Source organism: Dipodomys merriami, unplaced genomic scaffold (genome assembly GCF_024711535.1).
Source record: "Dipodomys merriami isolate MVZ:Mamm:240054 unplaced genomic scaffold, mDipMer1.0.p SCAF_104, whole genome shotgun sequence".
In the NCBI taxonomy this organism is placed as follows: domain Eukaryota; kingdom Metazoa; phylum Chordata; class Mammalia; order Rodentia; family Heteromyidae; genus Dipodomys; species Dipodomys merriami.
Genome location: NW_027202316.1, coordinates 4,679,705 through 4,698,550, shown reverse-complemented (window position 1 = coordinate 4,698,550; position 18,846 = coordinate 4,679,705). Strand labels below are relative to the sequence as shown.

The 18,846-nt window shown below is 46.9% G+C and overlaps 1 protein-coding gene across 1 annotated transcript in view; it reads left to right on the top strand.

Moving 5' to 3' along the window:
* Window positions 1-508: 508 nt before the first annotated feature.
* Window positions 509-18,846, top strand: part of LOC138811114 (engulfment and cell motility protein 1-like) — a 203,869-nt gene continuing 185,531 nt past the window's right edge. The window contains exon 1 of the mRNA XM_069998723.1: window positions 509-845. The gene's annotated coding sequence lies outside the window, so the exon portion shown is untranslated. The remainder of the gene's footprint in view (window positions 846-18,846) is intronic.

Below are 18,846 nucleotides of genomic sequence, written 5' to 3'. Positions count from 1 at the left end.
TTTAAAGCCAGCCCGGGCAGGAAAGTCCTGAAATTTATCTCCAATAAACCACCTGAAAACGGGAAGTGGCGCTGAAGCTCAGCTCAAGCGGTAGAGCGCTCGCCTTGAGCTGAAGAGCTCAGGGACAGCGCCCAGGCCCAGAGTTCAATCCCCACGATGGACAAAAACATAAAAATAATGGAATGGAAGCCTGTGCAGAGCTGCAGGCGCTGCTGGCGGCCCCGGCGGCCCCGGGGGCGGAGGTGGACGGTGGCAGGCCTTCTCCCTGCGCCCTCGGTGCGTGCGCGCAGTCTGGGCGCGGGCTGTGGCCGTTCCCTCTGTGTGAGGTGGGGACGTGGGGAAGTCGGGCCCGCCCTCGGCGCGTGGGCGGCGGGCGGGGGCGCCAGCGCAGGGCGTGCGGGCCAGCGGTTGGCAGGAGTTCGCCGGGGAGCGCGCGGTGCTCTGCGCAGGTGCAGACGGAGGCTGCGGGGGGGGGGGGGGGGGGGGGAGGGGGCAGGCGGGAGGAAGAGGAGGTGAGAGAGCGGCGCCACCCGAGCCGCACTGCGAGCAGAGTTGGGGGACCCGCGTGGAGCAGCGATTTGCTTCCCGGCCGCGCGCCGCCCGCCCGGCCGCCCGCCGGGCCGCAGAGCCGCGGGGCCTCAATGCACTGCGGGGGAGGGGTCGTCGGGGCTCCGGATGCCGGGAACCCCCGCCGCCGCCGCCGCTGCTGTCCGGAGATCGGGGCCCGGGCAGGTTCCTAGTTTTCTGGCCCGCGCCGCGCGGGGTCGCTGACCTCGGGCCGGTGGAGAAGCGAAAGGGCTCCAGGGCCGCCCGGGAGGTGAGAGGGCTCCTGGGCCGGCGGGGAGGTGAGAGGGCTCCTGGGCTGGCCGTGGGGGTGGGGGCTGGGACCGGGTGTCGGCGTGGAGGGCTCCGGGGTGCGCGGGAGGGGACCGGCGTGGGGCGGTGGGGATGGCGGACAGGGGGCTCCAGGGCCGAAGGGGAGGGGGTCGGAGCCGGGCAGGGGCCGGGTGATCAGCGGAGAGGGCACCCGGGCCGGTGCGGCACCCCGCGACGCCGCAGGACGGAGACCCCAGCGAGACGTGTGCACCGGGACTGGCTCGCGGGGGCGTCGGGACCGCGAGTCCGGAGCTCGGGGCAGCTGCTCCGGACCCGGCTGGCCGGGCCTGGGGCTGCGCTCGTGCTTGTGTGTAGCCGAGAAGCGCCCCGGGCAGCGGTACCGGGCCGGCCGCGATGGATGAGGCCGTGGGGGCGCAGGGGGCGCCGTGGACAGCTGCGATCCCCGCAAACTCCCGCCCGTGGGGATGCGACGGGGGTCCCGCTGGGGTCCGGGCGGGAGGCGTGGACCCGCCCTGCGGACCCCGCAGGACGAGGCAGAGGGGTCCCGCAGCCGGAACGCAGAGAGAGGCCCCGGTGGCCGTGGGGTGCCTTCCAGGGCTGAGGAAATAACGCCCTCTGCTTCTGGCTGAGCTTGGGGCTGGGAAAGTCCACACGGAGCCTCGGGCGGAGCGTGAGGCCAGAGTGCAAGTTTGGCTGAGCGCTCAGAGCAGGTGCGTGCAGTGGGGAGGGGGGCGGGGGCGGAGGAGGGGGGGAGTGCTCTGCCTCCAGGGCCTCCCCTCCCACTGATCCTGTCGCCCATGGAAGTTGATCAGGAGGGTCAGGGGCCTTTGGTTTCAGGAGCAGCCCTGGCTTATTGCCAAAGGGCTTTCCTCCAGCAGGGCAGGTCCCCGCAGGGCCAGCCCAGGGCCCTGGACAGCTCCCCAGGCCTCAGCCTGCACAGGCCTCCCACCTCTGCTGGGGACTCTTGGATCTCACTGTCAGGGGTAGGATGTCCCAGAACACTGGGGGGGAGAGGGGGCTTTGTGGCCCCAGAGGCAAAGGCACCTGCCTGTGGCTTGAGGTTAGGGACAGTGGAAAATTTTGAGAATTAAAAGAAGATTGCTAGAAAACAAGAGTAATTGAGAGTCTGCATTGAAAGAGCCAGTCTCTGAGAGCAATTTAGGGACCCGAGGGCCTGGTCCAGTCCTCTGCACTTGGAGATTGCAAAGGCTGCCAGCAGCTACTGAGGTCTTTTCTGCTCCAGGTTTGCATGTCTCCAAGGTTGTTTCAAGGGCTTTTGTCCCCTCATTTACAGAACTGGGGAGCCTACTAAGTTAGCCGGCCAGAGCTTCAGCAGACATACAACACACTTAATTTTAAGTCTCAGCTCTTGACAGTAATACTGCTGTATGTATTGAAGTCTGGGATTGAAAAGTTTGTGTGGCCAGCTGCCTCTCCCATTACACATGTCCGCAGTTTCTGGTGTGCTTGTTGTTAATTAGATGAACTGCTAATGTGTGAAAGAATGAGGGTGGGATCTCCAGCTGGGGCTGGGGCTGGACTTGTGGGGAAATGTAGGAACCACACTCTTGGGTGGTATCAGCAAGGGGCAGGCTCAGGCAGACGTCTGGGGAAACTTAGGACCCGCAACTGGCTGCAGTATGGATGGTCCCCAGTGCTGGATGGCATGTGCCCCACAACACACATAGCCCTTGTCCAGTACAACCATGCAGAGCACATCCCATTTTTCTTGTTCACTGAGCTCTTAACCTAGGACCTTTGCAGATTTCATTTTCATGCATGAGTCACTTTCTCCCACAAGACCAGATGGCTCATTCCCTTAATTCCTTTACTTTGGTCTGCTGAATTGTGGGTTTACACGGTAAACCATCCCATCTGAAACAGCTACCAGAAGTCAGGTGTCTGTGGCTCATGCCTCCAATCCTAGCTAGTCAGGAGGCCAAATCTGAGGATCTCAGCTCAAAGCTAGCTTGAGGAAGAAAGTCCTTGAGGCTCTTACCTCCAATTAGCCACCAAAAAGCCTGAAGTGGAAGTGGGGCTCATATGGTAGATCACCAGCCGTTAGCAAATAAGCTAAGGAACAGTGCCCAGGCCTTGAGTGCAAGCCCTATTAGTGTCCATAAATAAATAATCAACTGAGTAAATAATAAATAAGCAGCCTTGCATAGTCCTCTGCTGTTCTCACTTTTCTTCTCTTAGCATTTTTCCCTTTTGTCATGATACATTTACTTGTTTCATTATTGTCTTTCTTCCATTAGAATGGATGTTTCTAGAGGAAAATACCTTAAAATGTTTACACACTAGATGGATTCCTAGCCCTTAGTTTAAGGAGCACCCTTAGTAGGTGCTCCTTAAATGTCTGACTGAAGAGATGCCTGTTTAGGGAGAGACTCACCAGGGAAAGAGACCCAGGGAAGACTGTAGCATCTGGAGCAGATGGAGAAGCCTGACCCTTGTCTGTTGGTGGCCACTGTTCTTTCAGACCCTCTACTGACTTGCCCCCTCCTCCCTTAGAATCTCAGACAAGAAAGGGGCCAGGAGGTGATTTCCTTGGAGAGTGAAAACACATACTACTCTTGGTCTGTTATTGCATCCTTTATTTAGTGGACAGCACTTCAAAGCCAAAATGTGTCATGATTGTTAATGCATCATACCATGGCCATTTACCCACTGTGTCACATGGTCTCCCAGCCATGGAAGGGAGCAGGGAGGCAGGTGTCCAGGCTAGGAGCAGACAACTCCAGAGGAGAAGACAGGAGAGATGCCCCAGGGAGAAGAAAAATGAAAAGGAGAAAGCAGATAAAGAGCTTTGACAAGTGCTTCAAAGTCATAATCTTTCTGAAATTACAGGATTGAAGATAAGACAGTTTGAGTGTTTTGCTTATTTTGCCCCCCTTTGAGTGTGTTGGGTGTGAGTGGATTGGGCAGGAGTGGCCGGAAGGGAAGACTTTGAAGCCCCTGCCCAGAGGCTGCTGCTGGGGGTGGGAGCTGCCTGGAGCAGACACTGTCATCTCCTTGCCTAACACTGAAATTGAGAGAGGGGCATTCTTACAGTGGGAACTTTTCCCCTGCCTCTGCTGAGACAGTAGGTCCATTCAGCTTTGTTACCAAAGCTCAAGCAAGCACATTTGAGTGCCCCCAGCCATCCAAGCAGACATTCTGTTGAATTTGGAAAAGGTTGGCTTAGCAGACATTCTGTTGAATTTGGAAAAGGTTGGGAATTGTTCAACCTGGCTGCCTTGCAGAGCAGAAGGTGCTTGAGGCAGCTGGGCACATTCAGTTTGGCTTCTGTCTAGTCTTACTAGGCTAGAGCTTGCACACTTAAGGAGGACCTGACATAATGATGCCCATTTTGTCTGTTCAGACCAGCCATTTAAAACATGCAGTAGGCCTGGCCTGGGTGGGTGCTCCTGTAATTCTATTCAGGAGGCTGAGATCTGAGGACCAAGGTTTGAGGCCAGTACAAGCAGGAGAGTCCAAGAGACCCTCATCTCTACTTAAACATCAAAAAGCCTAAAGTGGAGGTGTGGCTCTCAAGGGTTAGAGCACCAACCTCAGGAACAGGGCCTGGGACCTGGATAAAGCCTCAGTTCTGGCACAATAAGCAAACACAACTAAATGATAAAACCTGCAGTGGAGGTGAGCAGAGGAGAAATTGTTTCACAAAATATACACTGGGTTTTTAAAAAAAATATATTATTGTAAAGGTGATGTACAAAGGGGTCAAGTTACATAAGTCAGGTAATGAGTGCATTCCTTATTTGGACAAGGTCACCTCTTCCCTTGTGTTCTCCCCACTTTTTCCTTCAGTCCCAACCCACAAGTTGTACAGTCATTTTCAACATTGTATAGTGAATACCGCTGCTGCATTTGTTCACTCTTTGTCCCTCCATTTCTGTGCTCAACCTTACCCTCCCCAAAAGAGATAAATGAGCAAGACAAGAGGAAAAGAAAACAAAAACAGCAACAAAGAAAAAGAACCCACTTTTCCTGGAGTTCATTTTGATAAATATTGTTTTATATGACCAACTGTACATAGCTATTGAGCCTCTGTGATCCTCTCCTAAGAATATCCTCATGGTCTCACTCTGTGCACACACTTGATCTTAATGAGTACTGTATAGCTTGATATGGTGTGTGTGTGTGTGTGTGTGTGTGTGTGTGTGTGTGTGTGTGTGTGTAATACCATGCTGGGATTTAAACTCAGAGCCTTGTGATTTTGCTTGGGATTTGTGTGCTACTGCTGTTCTAGACCTCAATTCTCACCTCTTAGCTTCATTAGCAGCTAGAATTATACTTGTGACCAGCAATGTGTCTTGTTCTTTTCTTTCTTTCCTTTTTTTTTTCTTTTTGTTTTTGCCAGTTCCGGGCTTGAACTCAGGGCCTAGGTACTGTCCCTGAGCTTCTTTTGCTCAAGGCTAACATTCTACCACTTGAGCCACAGCACCACTTCTGGCTCTTTCTGTTATGTGGTACTGAGGAATCAAACCCAGGGCTTCATGCATGCTAAGCAAGCACTGTACCACAAAGGAACATTCTAGGCCCTTCTTTTCTAAAAAAGAATTTTAATAACCCAGGAAGTTCTAAGAATCTATACTTTGTAGAGTCACAACTTTGTAGTGACTCCGAGAATCTTGAAATAAGAAAGATATAGCTATTTCTGGTGGACCATGTGCTGTTGGTATAATCTGTAAAAGTTACTATTTCTAAAGCCTGAAGCAGGAGCAGTGTCAGTCATTGGCTTCACTTTAAAAAATGCCTCTTTTAAGGCAATTTTTTTCTTCTGTACTGGAGTTTGAACTCAGGGCTTTGTGTTGCAAGGCAGGAACATTACCATGTGACCCAGGCCCTTAGTTGTCTATTTTCTGTAGTCATTTGTTGAGATAGGGTCTCACTCTTCCTCCCTGCTGGCGTGAATGGACTGCTGGTCCTGGGCTGGCAGGTGCACACTGCTGCTCCCTGCTGAATTTTCTGTTGATGTGGGGTCTCAACATCTTTTTGGGCTGGGCTGATCTGAAACCTAGATCCTCCCATTTTTTGTCTGCTTATGGAACTGCACTGTGCTAGGCCCAAACATCATCCTCCTGGAGGGATCAGAGACCAAGGACATGCTTTTCACTGTGGTGGTGCAGAATTACTTAGTTACTGTACTTAGAAGTAAATCTGTGTGCTAGATTAGAACTTTGAAGATCTTTGGAAATTTACTCTGGTATGCCTTCCTTTTCCTATTTTATGCTGAGCAGTTATCATATGTTTGATTTTAATTAAGAGATTTGCGGAGACCCTGGCAGATCTCTTTTGCTAGCAGCCCCAGTGCTGCGGTATCTGATTCAATTAGGCATTTCAGCCAGTTGGGACTTGATACCCTTTATCTAAAGAAGGAGGTCAAGGGTTTCTAACTTCAGCACTGTCAAAATGTAAGGATGTGAAAGCCAGCCCTCCATCCAGAGTTCCAGTGTGACCTTGGACATTACCCGTCTCCAAGCCTTCCAGTATGTCAGCATTGTGTTTGCAGGCTACTAAGCAAAGCCAGCTCATGTGCAGCATGCACACAAGTTGCTCTGCTCAGTTCTGAGCATAATTTAGGCTGTGTGATTATTAGCTATCATGACTACCTGTCATAAACACAACTGAAGCCTGACAGGCTTCAATGAAATTAATGTTGTCTTTGCAGTATATCTTCTGATGTTTTGCAAAGTCAGTGCTCGGATAATTTGAGCACTTTTGTCACTGTCCTCAAGCCAAGGGAGGTGTGTGTGGGAGGTGATGGGAGAGTGGAGTCCAAGGAGTTAGAAGTGCATGTGGGCACAGGAACGCTAGCTCACCAAATGGACTCAACTGCAGGCACAACCTGATATAGTGGTGAGTGGAGAAATGAGTCACATGTATAAATAGAAGGAGATGCTGCTCAAGGTTTCTGAGGTCCTTTTCCCTCCCTCCCCCCACTTCTGCTAACTGTCTTCCAGAAATGAAGCAAGATTATTATTGGAACCACAATTTTAAGAATTGAGGCTACAGTTTGGGCTGTTTTAGTTGTAAGAGTTAATAATGTAGGAACAAAACTTTTCCTCAGTTGAAAGTGCTGGATTCTTGGTACTTGATCTGCTCCAGGGAGAACTGTATTTCTGCACAAAGAGCAGTATTTGGCGGGATGGTGGGTCGGTAAGCACTAGCACATGGGTTGGAGAACCAGAGTGGTGTTAGTTGATTCTTCCTGTGGGCAGGAACCCATTTCCCGCATGCAGTTTGGAAGCCCAAGGAGAGTCTGCACATAATCTATACCTAGCAGCCTTATACCTAGGGCTTGGAGGGGTGTAATGCCCCTGGGGTATTTGGAGAGCATATCTGAGCCTAAAGCCAATACATTTGATTCTTTTTTCTGCTACCCTTTTTCATCTTCTGTATCCTGATGTCTGCACGTACTGGTTGATTGCTTCTCTTGTTGGTTTTCCTGGACTTGGCAGCCTCAGAGACTAGGATGCTTGAGTAAGACTTTTCCTGCAGTAGCTTCTGGGGAGGATCATCATCATGCATGCTGATAGAATTGCTCAGAGGGCACGTTAGCACCTGTAATCCCAGGTACTCAAGAAGCTGCAGCACCAATTTCATGAGGGTGAAATTGGTGTGGTAAGTTGCATGCCACCTTGGCTTCAGTCCCCAGCATCATAAAAAAATAAAATAAAAACAACACAAACAAAAAAAAGTGAATGCTGTTGCTTCTGAGGGATGGTTTCCGGGTTGCCATGGAAACCAGGGCTACCTGCTGCCACTGAGGCAGAGCTCTGCAGAGCTAACTCCTCTTTGGATGTGCCATTCTTCAGATGACCTTGGCTTTCACCTTCCCCTAGGGACAGTGTGCCCATCAACCTAGCCCAGGATAGATGTACTCTGGCATGTGAGCCAGAGTGCAGTTTAATTCATCAAAAGGACTATTTGCCATGAAGAACGAGTGTGTGTGTGTGTGTGTGTGTGTGTGTGTGTGTGTGTGTGTTATTTTTGTGTGTGCCAGTACTGGGGCTTGAATTCAGGGCGAAGTCCTCTCTTAGGTTTTTACTGGTGCTGTACCAGTTGAGACACACCTCCACTTCTGGCTTTTTGGTGGTCAATTAGAGATAAAGAGTCTCATGGACTTTCCTGTCCAGGTTAGCTTGGAACAGGGATCCTCAGCTCTCAGCCTCCTGAGTAGCTAGGATTACAGGGCACTGAGTCATGGTGAAGAGAGGAGCATAGGCCCCAGGGTGCCTCTGGTGTTTTCCACCATAGATGAATACAGAGTCTGTTAGGCAGGATGGCTTTCCTCATGGGGGATGCTCAGGTCTCTGGTAGCCTTCTTTCTCTACTTGCAGAACTGCCCTTGAAATTGGCCCTCTATTTCACAAAGTCTGAGTCTCAATGCTATTGACATTTCAAGCTTTATAACCAAAATATTTCCCTCCCCACTTCAGGAGACTGGCTTGGTCATGTGTTGGGATAACCAAAAATGTGTCTACACTTTCCAGATTGTCTTCTCAGGGAGCAGTCTATTCCCTTTCCCACTCCTGCCTAGCTGAGAACCCCTGCTTTGTTCTGCCTAAGAAGTGAGAGCAGTTGTATGATATCAGAGCAACTAGACTTCTGCAGCAGGTGGAAGCTGGGTTTTCATTCTTTGAGCCTAGAAGTAGGACTCCCACGTAGAGGATTCCCACTTGGCTGTTTGTTCTTTGTGTTCCTTTAATTTTCCTTGGTTTCTTTGCCCTTTGTGTTGCTTTATTTTCCTTAGGTTCTCCACATTTCCTCCCCAGTTTCCTTCACTCCTAAAAGGCCATTCATTGTCTTCCTAATGCTCCCTAAATGCTTTGCAATTTCAACCTTCCTGTTTCTTTCTCTTATTTACCTACATGGTGGCAGGGAGAAGTGGTGACTGGTGACTTTGAGTCTTATTTTTCTAACAAGGTTTGGATTCTGAGTGCTGGTGACTGAGTTGATAGCCGCCTTTAGAGGATAAGAAGAATAAGATGGATGGAGGAGGGTGGGTAACTGGGCCAGCATGGCTTACTTAGTGGTCTGAGTCAGAAAAGAAAGACATGTATAGGACAGGGACAGTGAGTAAAGGACCACACAGCTCTTTGTCTCTTGGCTAGCTGGGTAATAAAGGATATTGGTACTTGGTTAGTGTCCCCTAAATATTGCAGCAGGAGGCTAGAGATACTTGTTTACTTGATTAAATTATTTATTTGGGGTTCTCACTGGGACTTGAGCTTTTTTCTTTCAGGCTGGGGCTTGAGCTTTTTTCCTTTCAAATCTGGAACTCTACCACTTGAGGTATACCTTTACTTCTGGCTCCTGGCTTTTTGCTGATTATTTGGAGCTAAGAGTTTCATGGACTTTTCTGTCCAGGCTGGCTTTGAACTGTGATTCTCAAACCTTACCTTCCTAAATAGTTAAGATTATAAGCATAAGGCACCAGCACCTGGTCCCCTGTTTGTATAAAATCTTTACCCAGTTTGCCTGAGGAGATTTGTGTCCTAACCCAGCCAAATTCTTTTCTTATGTAATGACATGCCTTTGTGTTTACCTGTGTCTCTGGCTCTTGCAACTGATGGCTTAAGCTGTACCCCTGGGCTGGTGATTAGCTGAGCTTCCCCAAGCAGGCTTCTCAAAAGTCTCAGCCCCATACCCTCCCTCCCTCCTTTCCCTCCCTCCCTCCTTTCCCTCCCTCCCTCCTTTCCCTCCCTCCCTTCTTCCTTCCTTCCTTCCTTTCTTCCTTCCTTCCTTCTGTCCTCTGAACCTTTTCATTTTCGGTTCATTGGCATAGTTTAGGATTCTGGTGTTCAGTGGTTCTGAAGTCCTTTGTGAACCATTTTTTTCCCCATGCTGCTACAAACAATTAGCCTTGATTTTGAAGTGTAATGCATTTCCAAATAATTGTATATATGTGTGTATGTGTGTGTGTTTGCACGAGTATGCACGTGTGCACTAGTGTGTGTTTGGGCTCTTTAACCAAAATGTATAACCACAGGTGGCTTTTCCCTGGGCCCTTCATGAATCCTGTGGCTCGGGAATAGAGTCAGTTGAAAGGTTTGGGGCAGACTGCACATTTTTTGGTTAAGCAAGATGTGTGAGGGCTGGGAAGGCGGTTCAGTGGTAGAGTGCTTGCCTTGCATGCCTGAGGCCTGGGTTCGATTCCTCAGCATCACATAAGGAAAAAGAAAAAAAAGCCGAAGTGGCGGTGTGGCTCAAGTGATAGAGCGCTAGCCTTGAGCTGAAGAGCTGAGGGACAGTGCCCAGGCCCAGAATTCAGGCCCCACGACCGGACCCCCCTATCCCCCCCCCAGTAAGAATTCCAGTAAGCCTTGGTAGGATGGTTTCTCCATAAATCCTGCCCACCCTGATCCATGCTGCCTCACGATGGCCCAGACTTTTCCAGTGGATTCATGGTCTAGTTCTTTCAGTGGAAAGTCACCACTTAACTTCTTGAACATTTTTGACTTGGGGGAATGAGACTCTTTCTTCCATTGCTACATGATAAGTAGGTGCTGGCTGTGTCAGATGCACACATCTACACACATTCAAGCAGTTATACTTTCAATGGAAGGTGGTCAGCAGCAGAGAAACATTTCTGCTAGCCACTGAATCCCATTTTCTCTGGTGTGTGTCACTTTTACAGTAAGTTGGCTCAACTCTTATCCATCAAAGCTTTGGCCGAGAACTGGGTGTGTTGTTATCACGTCTGGCCTTCACTTATGTCCAGGGACAGACTCTTTAGAAGTGCTTTCTCAGTTTCATTCCTCAGCTGAACCTGTTCTAGAAACCTTCCCTCCATTCTGATGGGAGAAACACGACAATGCTTTATTTCTTCTAGGTGTTGGGGTTGTAGGTGATGATAATGTGCAAACCCAGCATGCATAAGGCCTTACTATTCCAGGCCCTCCAAGGCTGTGGTAGGGAGGAAAAGGAAAACAAGAAAAAAGAATTGGGAAGCATATAGTGTATCTTGGCAGTACTTAAGGCTTGGACCTCACTGCTAATAGATTGATGCTCCACCAGTTGAGTCATGCCATTAGCCAAACTTTTTGCTGGTTATTTTGGGAGAAGGCATCTCCTAGACTTTTCTGCTTATGCTTGCTTTGACCTGGGATCCTCCAGCTCTCAGACTCCCACGTAGCAAAAATTCTTAGTCACTATTGGGTGACAGATGGTCTTAGAAGCTTCTTGTGGGTATGCTACAAGGAGGTTATGCCACACACACACACACACACACACACACACACACACACACACACACACACACACACATCTAAAATGAAGAACAAAGACTAGTCTGCTGTAATCTGATCTTCATGTGGATAATGGCAGGGACAAGTGTGACTTGGGAACTACTGCTTAGATAGAAGCCTGGCCACTAACGTGCTAGTCCTGCAAAACAAACTGTTTTGAGGCTGAAAACACGGCTTTGGAAACAGAAGGTTTAAGAATTAGCTATGGATTTTGTGAGTTATGAAAACTTACTGAAGCAGTTAAGTAATTTTGATACAATATTCTAAATCCAAATATTTTCCAATTGAATTCACTTTTTAGGTTTATGGAATACAGGGAATAGAGCCAGTTTGCTCATCGTAATCAAAATTTCTTTGAGGCCTTTTCTTTCCCCCAGGTGAAAGGCAAATTTCCCAGTGAGTCTACAGAAAGCTAGCTATGTATTATGCAGGGTGCCCCAGGCCTTGAAGAGCTGGCAAGGTAGGCAGGAATATTTTTGTGTGTGCTAGGCAAATGTTCACAAATATGATCACTGGGAAAGATTTCTGACTGAATTTACTGGTCAGACAATGAGCTCATGTCATCCTGAGGGCTTTATGCAGGCAGAGATAAAGCGGTGGGACTAGATGAGTGTGGTCTGTGTGGGAGCTTTGCTCAGGGTTGGCTCTTGGGCACAATAGCTCACCTATTTGGTACAACAGCCATGGAAATGGCTGTGGTACTGGTGTCTGGTTTATCATCTGCAGGCTACCCAGTATTCTTCCAAGTTGAACCTCCCATGATTCCCAGGAGACTGATTCTGTTCAGAGTGGAGTGACAGCTTTTGTGTGTCTGCCAGCTTGTGGCAGGAGCTGTTTAGAGCCACTGAAACATGGTACATGTGGTAGGAGATAGGGAATATGCTGATGGCTTCAAGCTCTCCTTAAAAATATTTTGCTTTATTATGTCAGGTGCTGTGGCTCATGCCTGTAATTGTAGATACTCAGGAGGGTGAGATTGGAGGATCATGGTTCAAAGCTGGCCAGGGCTATAGAGTCCATGAGACTATCATCTCCAATTAACCACCAGACAATTAGAAGTGGAGCTGTGGCTCCAAGTGGTGTAGATCGCTAGCCTTGAGTACAAAAGCTCAGGGGCAGTGCCTAGGCCCTGAGTTCAAGCCCAGGGACACTCTCCCCCCCACACACACATGAGTAAATCTAGACTTTTTTTGTTTATTTAACAGAGATCTACTGAGTCTCTGATTCGATTTGATTAGCCCCTACATACTGTGGTAGCCAAGACCAAAGGAAGGAAGGTGAGGAAGTCATTGAGATGAATTAAGATGCCTTGTTCTCAAGAAGAACAAGGACAAGAAGAAAAGGGAGAGATATAAAGTCCTCCTGGGTGAGTCAGTTATTGTACTAAGTACAGTTAGAACAGTTCCATCTCTCTGGGGAGGGCTGGGAGGATAGCTCTGCTATGAGCAATATCTCACTGTGGCAAGGGGGGCAGAAAGAAGGACAGGGACATTTCAGTCGAGCAAATGGCATAAGTATGGTGAAGGGACTTTTCCATTTTTTCTTTTTCCTATGAGAAGTATGTATAAAACAGGATTTCTTGGGACCAAACGATACGAGGTTCTGGTCAAACTTAGAGATTTCAATGTTCTAATCTTCATTGAAAATCATGTTGAATTTTACAACAACAGAGAGGCATAAGCACAATTGGGGAGAATTGGGGAGGGGGGGTGGGAGCATGGGATTGGAGTGAATGAGAGCAACAAGGTGCAAGGTTGTTTTCAGGGATCTGCTGCTGGAATCCTGAGAACAAAGGTGGTGGTAAGAGTCTGGGAGTGAGCATGGAAGATGCGCCTATGGAAGGAGTGATGAGGAGACTTGGTGTCTTGTAAATGTAAAACAAGATTTGATGATGTTTTCTGGAAATGTGCCTGGGTATCATCATTTGTAGGCGAGTTGAAAAGCTCATGAGAGTTAAGTTTGTGTTGATTGAACACTGTCATCAGCAACTTATGGAAGCCATTACTGGAGATAGGCTGGTGCTCAGAAAGGCCCTGGGGTTGGGGAAGCAGAAGAAAAGCTCCTGGTCTCCAGTGTGTGTGTGTGTGTACTGTAATGGTCATCCCATGTTGAGATGAGAGAGGCAGGAGATCAGATAACAAGACAAGGGATGGGGAGATTGAAGATAGAAGTAGAAGTCCATGCTTCTCTTGGGCTGCAGTGTAGACACAGAGAGCCAGCGAAGGTGTTGGGGTGGGGTGGGGAGGTGGGAGAACCTGCTGTACTACCAGGGCATATGGAGGCCCAGGGAACTGGGTGTGATGACTTATGCTTGTACATTTCATCAGTTAATGGAGGAGAGTTCAAATGCTCTAACAGTGAGATGTTTAAGAGTGTTGGGACCCAGAACCACAGACTTAGAATAATACAATGAGATCCACGACCTGATTGATGAAAGAAGACAAGAATGGATATCCAGGGTGAGATCTGAAAACATTGCTGGCATTAGGGTCTGGGTGGTTGAGGAACTCACATTGATTTGAGCAGATAGAAGTACCAGAAAATGGACCCTAAAGCCAAGCTCTGTCCGTACAGTCATTTTATTTTATATATTTTTTGTCAGTAGTGGGGCTTGAACTCTGGGCCTGAGCGCTGTCCCTCAGCTCTTCAACTCAAGGCTAGCACTCTACCACTTGAGCTACAGTGCCATGGCTCATGCCTGTAATCCTAGCTACTCAGGAGGCTGAAATCTGAGGTTCACAGCCAGCCCCGGCAGGAAAGTCCATGAAACTCTTATCTCCAGTAAACTGCCAGAAAACCGGAAGTGGCACTACAGTCATTTTAATTGGCTAGGCTCCATGGTCCTTATGTAATAGTCATTGGCTAGGTTGCAGGGTCCTTATATAACAGTCATTTTAATTGGCTAAGCTGAGGGTGGACATTCAGGTAGCTACCATTCCTTGTGGCCTTGAGTTTTTTCTTTAATCTTTCTATATTGAGTCTCTAAGCTTTGTATTTGGTGGTTTTTGTTCATGTCATATAACCACGCTCAGAATATTCTATATACAATGGAACCCCAGAGATATCTGCCTCTTTTTTTGTACATTTTTATTGTAAAAATACTGTACAAAGGGGTTACAGTTACATGAGCAAGGTAATTAGTATATATTCTATTGAGCATTGTTGCCTCCTCCTTTGTTTTTCCCCTTCCATCCCTTTCCTCCAACCTCCCCAACTATTTCCCCCCCAACCCTGCTGAAGTTGTAAAGTTTGTTTTCAACATAGTGTCTCGTATATCTCATTGGTACAGTGGGTCAACCTGTTTCCCTATTTAAGCATTTTGTTTTTTCCTTTTCCCTCCCCAAATTAGAGAAGTGTATATGCAAGACGCAGGGCACCGGAATCAAATACAGTGAAAACAGGAGTTATACCATGGGGAAGGAGCATACAAAAAACAAAAAAAAAATCACATAGTACATTATAAATACGTTAGAAACAATAGCAAGCAAGAAAGAAAAAATTTGTATCCCTATCTTGGGGTCCCTATTTCGCTTAACATCATCTCATGTGTTCATATGTATATAGTTTTTGATCTTTTCTGCTTGTCCTAGAAATGTATTAATTATTGCAAATAAGGGAAACCATGGGACCTATGGTTCTTTGTGCTTTATTATAATTTTTTCCAAGTCTTTCCATTTCCCCAAAAATGGGGAAATGTCATTCTTTCTGATGGAGGCATAGAATTCCATTGTGCATACATACACACACAGACACACAAACACACACACACACACACAGACATACACACATATACATACACACATATACATCTATATGTACATATAGATATATATCACATTTTCTTGATCTGTTCATCCACTGAGGGGCATCTGGGTTGGTTCCATATCTTAGTTATGGTAAATAATGCTGCAATAAACATAGTTGTGCTCGTAGCCTTAGTATGGCCTTGTTTGGGTAAATGCCCCAAAGTGGGATTGCTGGGTCATAGGGGAGCTCTATGTAGAATCTTTTGAGGAACCTCCATACTGCTTTCCGCAGTGGTTGAAAATGTTTACTCTCCCACCAACAATGCAGTAGGGTTCCCTTCTAGCCACATCCCCTCCAGCATCTGTTGTTATTAGAGTTCTTGATTATAGCCATTCTAATTGGGGTGAGGTGGAGTCTCAATGTTGTTTTGATTTGCATTTCTTTTATGGCTAGAGAAATTGAGCATTTCTTCATGTGTCTATTGGCCATTCTTATTTCCTCTTCAGAGACGTTTTTCTTTAAATCTTTTTTTTTTTTTTTTTGCCGGTCGTGGACCTGAACTCTGGGCCTAGCTGCTGTCCTTCAGCTCTTCAGCTCAAGGCTAGCGCTCCACCACTTGAGCCACAGTGCCACTTCTGGTTTTTTCTGTTTATGTGGTGCTGAGGAATCGAACCCAGGTCCTCATGCATGCAAGGCAAGCGCTCTACTACTGAGCCTCTTTCCCAGCTCTTTCTTTAAGTCTTTTTTTTTGTGGGGGGGGTCCGGTTGTAGGGCCTGAACTCTGGGCTTGGGCACTGTCCCTGAGCTCTTCAGCTCAAGGCTAGCGCTCTACCACTTGAGCCACAGTTCCACTTCCAGCTTTTTTCTATTTGCTTATGTGATGCTGAGGAATCGAACCCAGGGCCTCATGCATGCAAAGCAAGCGCTCTACCACTGAGCCACCTTCCCAGCCCCCTTTCTTTAAGTCTTTAGTCCCTGATTTATCAGACAGTTGTTTTTTGGTAGATTTGTTGTTGGGGGATTTACATCTGTCTTTTTTAAGTTGATTCTGTATCTCTGAATCAGACTTTAATTAAAACTCACAGTATGCCTGGGAAGCCTCACCTAAAAAACTAAATTGGGGAGAACAGTGGTGTTCAAACTTGCGTCCTACGTCAGTGACAGTCTCCTCTTCTGATCTGTGGCTTCCATGTAATTTAAGATTACACCCCAGCCTGCTTATTTATACCTTATTTTGAGGAACAAGAAGCCATATTTGGCAATGGGAGAGTCTCTGATGGACCTTACCAATACTGACATTCTGGAGAGGTGTGTGGCAGCTAGAAGCACAAAAGTGTTGTCTTTGCAAAATTGTTGTCTCCTGGGAGAGGTTTTGTTCCTAAAGCTTCTCTGACATTTAATTGTGAGAACTCATCTGCCACTTTGCTCTCAGTGAGAACCATGACCAGCTGACCAATCTTTGCTAAGACCAAGGACTTGTGCATGGAGTGTACCACTATAGGCCTCTGTCACCACTTCCATTCTTGTTCTAGAGGAAACCAACTCAGAATGTCAAGAACGCCCCCTCCAACCCTCAGTCCTGAATCTTCCCACTTACAGCGATTAGTTTTGAAGGACAGTATGTTAAATGACATAAATAATCCCCCTTAAAAACAAAAGGACACAACACATGTTTTCACTTAACCTGTAAAAGCTAAATGGTTAGTCTCGAGGTACTAGGGAATTGAATGATGATTAACAGACCATGAAAATGGGGTGTGGGGAGGAAGTGAAGAGAGCATGGTTTATGGGTACAAGAGTGAAGTTGGATAGAAGAGGTAACTTTTTTTGGTGCTGGGTTTTGAACACAGTACCACATACATATACAAGTGTATATTGTACCACTGAACAAAACCCCCAGTTTAGAAGGAATAACTATGAAAGTTAACCCATTATGTCAAAGGTAGTTGATGGTGGCACAGGGATATAAATGGGGACTGTGGAGTAATGTATAAGATGAAGAACAAATAGACATATAGATAGAGACAAACATATATACACACATGTACTTATATATGCATTTAGTATATATATATGTATACATATACATATATACGGGATATAAGAAGCTAGAATAATGAAACCCACTCAACACTGCAAACGGGGTTAAGGGAATGTGATTTAAAAAAAAAAACAAAGGGGGGGGGAGTTGGGAAGTAGCTCAGTGGTAGAGTCCTTGCCTTGCATGTTGAGGCCTTGGGTTCGATTCCTCAGCACCGCATAAGCACAAAAGACTGAAAGTGACACTGTGGCTTAAGCAGTAGTGCGCTAGCCTTGAGCTAAAGAGCTGAGGGACAGCGCCCAGGCAGAGTTCAGGCCCCACGACCAACAACATGAATGAATGAATGAATGAATGAATAAATAAATAAATATGTAAATAAAACAAGGGGTGAACTTGCTCAAAGTCCACTGTGTTGTCCATCTATGGAATATAGTAATGAAATCCCCCTGTATTATATACATGTGTGCTAATAAAAAGTAGCAAAAAGGATTAGTTAAATGTTTGAAAATAGCTAGCATAAATGTGCCAGTGAACAGGCCAGTTCTGTGAGTGGATAATTAAACATTAGACACTCATGTGCCTCTGGTCTGTACCGTGTCTGAGTCTTACCCCATGAATAGGTAAAGGCCTAGGCAACAACTAAAATAAACACAGACAAAAAATACTTAAATAAATTAAAAATGTGAAAACACAGATATTCTTGTTTTCTCTTCTCTCAGGAACTGTGTTTAGCAGAGTTCTGGGCAGAGGCAGATACTGTCTTGATCATGTTGAGGTAGCGAAGTGTAGGTCACCTGCTGCACAATGAGGTGAGGAATTGCACAGGAGCTACAGGAGTCCTGGGGGAAGACTCTATGGACAGTGCTCAAAATTCCCCAGTAGAGCAGATGGAGTGACATTGTTTCCACACAAGTATATTCTGGGGATAAAAAGCTCTTTGAGTATCAGGAGAGGAAAAAGGAGGCCTCTCCCTTTCTGGGACGTTTCAGTTTGACAAATTAATTCCTATTTAATTTATAGCCATTTAAGTTCCCAACAGCCCTGAGCGATGCAGAAGTTCAGTCTGCATGACTGCTAGTGGGGCAAACTAAGGAAGTGCTGGATGACAATGCAGACAAGTTGACAGAGCTAGGAAGTGAACTAACCCTACTGTCAGAGAGGCAGGCATAGACTATGCTTCTACATTGATACATTGATACATATATACACATACAACACATATATATGTATACATAAGATTATGCATATATATAGTACATATGTAAATATGATTTTCTTGATGGGCATATCTGAAAATCCTGGATCATGAATTACATTTCTTGGTTTTCTCTTCCTGTCTTCACCATCCATTTCTCATCTGTGATTTGTTCTCTTGGTGGACACAGTCCTCTCTGATCTTGGAGACTGTGTCTGTCCACATCCCAAACAGAAAGAGTTTGGAGATCTCTGGGCAAGCGAATGTTTCCTCACTGCGTTCCTTCACTCGGGGGGACAGGCTGAGCACAAGTGTGGCTGTGAGGACCGGAGCACAGCTGTGGTCAGCGCCAGTTGACACGGTGGCACATGGAGTCCTGCTCACATTACTCCAGTGTATGAGCCCAAACATGCTGTGAGATTGACGTTTAATGGGGCCACACTTGGGAGAAGAATCCTGTGTACTTTGCAGGAACAATTTTGCAACATCTCATGTCCCATTTGCCACATTCTTCAAAGAATCTCATGAATCCAGCCTTGTCTTTATAAAGCCAGTTGGCTGCTTGCTTTATTCTGGTTATTCCTTGAACTTGCAGGTTTCTCCTTGCATGGTAGATCTTTGAATAAAGTGTATTTGTGTCTCAACTTTAACAAGGCAAAATTTAAATATGCTATATACTTTGTACAATCAATAATGTTAAGTATAGCCAGGTGCTGATGGCTCATGCCTGTAATCCTAGTAACTCAGGAGGCTGAGCTGTGAGGATCATG